We start from the raw sequence: 5,087 nt of genomic DNA, 5'->3' as shown, positions 1-5,087 counted from the left end.
TGTGCTGCCGTGCCGTGCGACACCGACTGCTGGCGACGTGCTGCTGCTGACACATCTTAATTGCAAGACAGAGGTTGCGTAGGAGGAGGAGGAGGAGGAGGAGGGTGGTTTAGTGGAGGAAGCATACACCGCCACAGATACCACCACCGAGCTGGGGCCCGCAATTCTGGGGGTGGGTAGGACGTGAGCGGTCCCAGGCTCTGACTCTGTCCCAGCCTCCACTAAATTCACCCAATGTGGCGTCAGGGAGATATAGTGACCCTGCCCGCCTGTGCTTGTCCACGTGTCCATTGTTAAGTGGACCTTGGCAGTAACCGCGTTGGTGAGGGCGCGTACAATGTTGCGGGAGACGTGGTCGTGCAGGGCTGGGACGGCACATCGGGAAAAGTAGTGGCGACTGGGAACTGAGTAGCGCGGGGCCGCCGCCGCCATCATACCTTTGAAAGCCTCTGTTTCCACAACCCTATACGGCAGCATCTCCAGGCTGATAAATTTGGCTATGTGCACATTTAACGCTTGAGCGTGCGGGTGCGTGGCGGCGTACTTGCGCTTGCGCTCCAACACTTGCGCTAGCGACGGCTGGACGGTGCGCTGAGAGACATTGGTGGATGGGGCCGAGGTCAGCGGAGTTGAGGGTGTGGGTGCAGGCCAGGAGACGGTAGTGCCTGTGTCCTGAGAGGGGGGTTGGATCTCAGTGGCAGGTTGGGGCACAGGGGGAGAGGCAGCGGTGCAAACCGGAGGCGGTGAACGGCCTTCGTCCCACCTTGTGGGGTGCTTGGCCATCATATGTCTGCGCATGCTGGTGGTGGTGAGGCTGGTGGTGGTGGCTCCCTGGCTGATCTTGGCGCGACAAAGGTTGCACACCACTGTTCGTCGGTCGGCTGCACTCTCAGTGAAAAACTGCCAGACCTTTGAGCACCTCGGCCTCTGCAGGGTGGCATGGCGCGAGGGGGCGCTTTGGGAAACAGTTGGTGGATTATTCGGTCTGGCCCTGCCTCTACCCCTGGCCACGGCACTGCCTCTTCCAACCTGCCCTGCTGCTGCACTTGCCTCCCCCTCTGAAGACCTGTCCTCAGTAGGCGTAGCAAACCAGGTGGGGTCAGTCACCTCATCGTCCTGCTGCTCTTCCTCCGAATCCTCTGTGCGCTCCTCCCTCGGACTTACTCCAATTACTACTACCTGAGTGATAGACAACTGTGTCTCATCGTCATCGTCCTCCTTACCTACTGAAAGCTCTTGAGACAGTTGCCGGAAGTCCCCAGCCTCATTCCCCGGACCCCGGGAACTTTCCAAAGGTTGGGCATCGGTCACGACAAACTCCTCCGGTGGGAGAGGAACTATTGCTGGCCATTCTGGGCAGGGGCCCGGGAACAGTTCCTGGGAGTCTGCCTGCTCCTCAGAATGTGCCATTGTAATGGAGTGAGGAGACTGGGAGGAAGGAGGAGCAGCAGCCAGAGGATTCAGAGTTGCAGCAGTGGACGGCGCAGAATTCTGGGTGGTCGATAGATTGCTGGATGCACTTTCTGCCATCCACGACAGGACCTGCTCACACTGCTCATTTTCTAATAAAGGTCTACCACGTGGACCCATTAATTGTGAGATGAATGTGGGGACGCCAGAAACGTGCCTCTCTCCTAATCCCGCAGAAATCGGCTGCGATACACCTGGATCAGGAGCTCGGCCTGTGCCCACACCCTGACTTGGGCCTCCGCGTCCTCGCCCGCGTCCACGTCTTCTAGGCCTACCCCTACCCCTCAGCGTGCTGTATTACCAGTAGTGCAGAAACAGAACGCTGTAATTAAATGTGCCGCTTATTGGTCTGTGGTTGGAGGCTGACTTCCCTTACGGAACGCACAGCAGAGCCAGGAAACAATTTTGCGCACGCCTGTAGTGAGACGTAGGTGCGTATGACTGAGCTAGTGGAATTCACAGCGCAGAAGCAGTCAAGTGGCCAAAGGCCAGTAGTAGGCCATAAGTATTTTGCTTCTATTTTTTTAAAATCCTGAGCTGATACAGCAGACAGATACTGTATTCAGCGTATAATATTATGTATACTGTTTCCCTCTGGCGGGATGACGGCGGCGATGTAACAGAGACAGCAGAGGCAGGAAACAATTTTGCGCAAGCCTGCTGTAACGCTTAGCTGCGTATTAATTAGGACTACTACCCCCAGCAGACAGATACTGTAGGCAGCGTATAATATTATGTATACTGTTTCCCTCTGGCGGGATGACGGCAGTGATGTAACAGAGACAGCAGACCCAGGAAACAATTTTGCGCAAGCCTGCTGAAAAGCTTAGCTGCGTATTAATTAGGACTACTACCCCCAGCAGATAGATACTGTAGGCAGCGTATAATATTATGTATACTGTTTCCCTCTGGCGGGATGACGGCGGTGATGTAACAGATACAGCAGACCCAGGAAACAATTTTGCGCAAGCCTGCTGAAACGCTTAGCTGCGTATTAATTAGGACTACTACCCCCAGCAGACAGATACTGTAGGCAGCGTATAATATTATGTATACTGTTTCCCTCTGGCGGGATGACGGCGGTGATGTAACAGAGACAGCAGACCCAGGAAACAATTTTGCGCAAGCCTGCTGTAACGCTTAGCTGTGTATTAATTAGGACTACTACCCCCAGCAGACACGCAGTAAACTGAAGACGGTCACAGGCAGCCCAAAAGACAGGAATTAGGTTTACCTGTTAATTCCTTTTCTGGAGTCATCCTGACAGCATACACATGGAGGATGTCCACTGGACCCCTGTTGGGACAGGAAGCGGAAAAACATACAAAAGGCACCTCCCGCCACCAGCTCACCAGTGTGTACCAAATAACTACAGTGACCCGGCTTTGCTTAATCACTCATTTTTAATACCGAAACCATAGTACAATACGTTACTTCACGTAGAGAAGGATAACTGAAGGGGAGGGAAAAGCCCCTATGCTGTCAGGATGACTCCAGAAAAGGAATTAACAGGTAAACCTAATTCCTGTCTTCCCCTCGTCATCCTGACAGCATACACATGGAGGAATACCAACAATCAAGGGCTTTAGGGAGGGACCACTGCTTGCAGAACTTTCCGCCCAAAGGCCGTGTCCCGGCTGGCCCCCACGTCCAGACGATAGTGTTTTACAAAGGTATGGGTGCTTGACCATGTGGCGGCTCTGCAAATCTGGTCGGTTGTCGCCTGGGCTCTCTCCGCCCAGGAACAGGCGACCGCCCTAGTAGAATGGGCTCTAACTTCGCCCGGGAGTGGGATCCCTTGGGATCTGTGTGCCTCTTCTACGGCCCTCCTGACCCACCGCGCTAGGGAGTCCTTAGTAGCGGCCCCTCCTCTGCGTGGACCCTGAAATTGAATGAAGAGGTTATTAGATTTCCTAAAGGTATGTGAGACCTCTAAGTACTTCAGAACTGCTCGTCTCACGTCTAGGTTATGGAACCTCTGTTCCGTAGTGTTCCGGGGTTCCTGGCAGAAGGAGGGAAGTACTATTCTTTGCTCTCTGTGAAAGTCCGTAAGGACTTTCGGTTGAAAGAAGGGGTCGGGCCTAAACTCTATCTTGTCCGGGAAGATGGTCATATATGGGGTTTTTATAGAGAGGGCTTGGATTTCCCCGATCCGCCTGGCGGATGTAATGGCCACTAGGAAGGCAACCTTATATGAGAGGGTCTTAACTGAGAGTTCTTCCAGGGGCTCGAAGGGGTGTGCGCAAAGGGCCTGTAAAACAAGATTCAGGTCCCATGGGGGCATGGTTCTTCTTATAAAGGGGTGAAGTCTAACTGCTCCTTTAAGGTATTTTTTGACTAGCCTATGGTCGGCTAACGGGAAGTCAAAGAAGGCTCCTAGGGCGGCCACCTGGACCTTAAGGGTACCAGGTTTTAGGCCCATGTCCAGTCCATCCTGAAGGAACTCTAGAATCTTATTAATGTCTGGTTGTTGGAGGTCGTGAATACTGTGCCCCAACCACCTAGAGAAGCTGTCCCACACCCTGGTGTATATGTTCCTGGTGGACTCTTTGAGACTCTCACATAAGGTGGTGGTCACCCTCCCTGATAGGCCCTGGTTCAGGTATTTTACCCGCACAGCTTCCAGGCCGCTAGTCTGAACTGTCGGGCTTTTGGGCAAATCAGGGGACCCTGTTGTAGGAGGTCGTCTCTCCACGGCAGATGTAGGGGCTCCTGTGTTGATAGAGCGGCCAGGAGCGGGAACCAAGGTCTCTTGGGCCAGAACGGGGCCACCAGGATAACGGAGCCCGGGGACCCCTGGATCTTCTTTAGAACCCGAGGGATCAGGGGGATAGGTGGGAAGGCGTATGTCAGGTCCCATTCCCATGCTTGGGATAGTGCGTCTATTCCCAGGGAGCCCCCGTCTGCCCCCCTGGAAAAGAACCGGGGACACTTGTTGTTCTCCCGAGAGGCAAACAAATCCACCTTTGGAGTCCCCCATCTTTCTGTAATCAATTGGAATGCCTCTGGATGTAGTGCCCACTCCCCAGGGTCTATCCTCCTGCGGCTGAGGTAGTCTGCCATGGCGTTCTCTGGGCCCCTTACGTGGAACGCTGAAACGGAAGGCATCCGCTGCTCTATCCACCCGAGCACTTTCGCCGCCAGGTCTTGTAGTCGGGGGTTCCGCGTGGATCCCTGGTGGCGAATGAGGGACACAGTTGTTATGTTATCCGAAAATATCTTAATGGGTCTACCCCCGATCTCTGTCTCGAGGTCACGGATGGCCCTCCAGACCGCGCAAAGCTCCTTGTAATTGGAGGATTGAGTGGCCTCTCCCTGGTTCCAGACCCCCTGGACATAGCGACAGCCTAAGTGGGCCCCCCAGCCAGTTGCGCTCGCGTCAGTGAAGATGGATACTGGGGATGCCGGGTCCCAACTTGTGGATCTGGCGAGGTTGGAGATAGACGTCCACCACCCCAAGGAGGACCTTACTTTGTGAGTGAGGGTGATTTCCTGATCCAGGGAAGCTGGAGATTTGTCCCAGTTGCTCAGGATAAAGTCCTGGAGAGTTCTACCATGTAACTGGGCCCACGGGACTACTCCAATACAGGCTGTCATGAGACCGAGGACCCTCATGC

Source organism: Eleutherodactylus coqui, chromosome 6 (genome assembly GCF_035609145.1).
Source record: "Eleutherodactylus coqui strain aEleCoq1 chromosome 6, aEleCoq1.hap1, whole genome shotgun sequence".
In the NCBI taxonomy this organism is placed as follows: Eukaryota; Metazoa; Chordata; class Amphibia; order Anura; family Eleutherodactylidae; genus Eleutherodactylus; species Eleutherodactylus coqui.
This window is presented reverse-complemented; position numbering follows the sequence as displayed.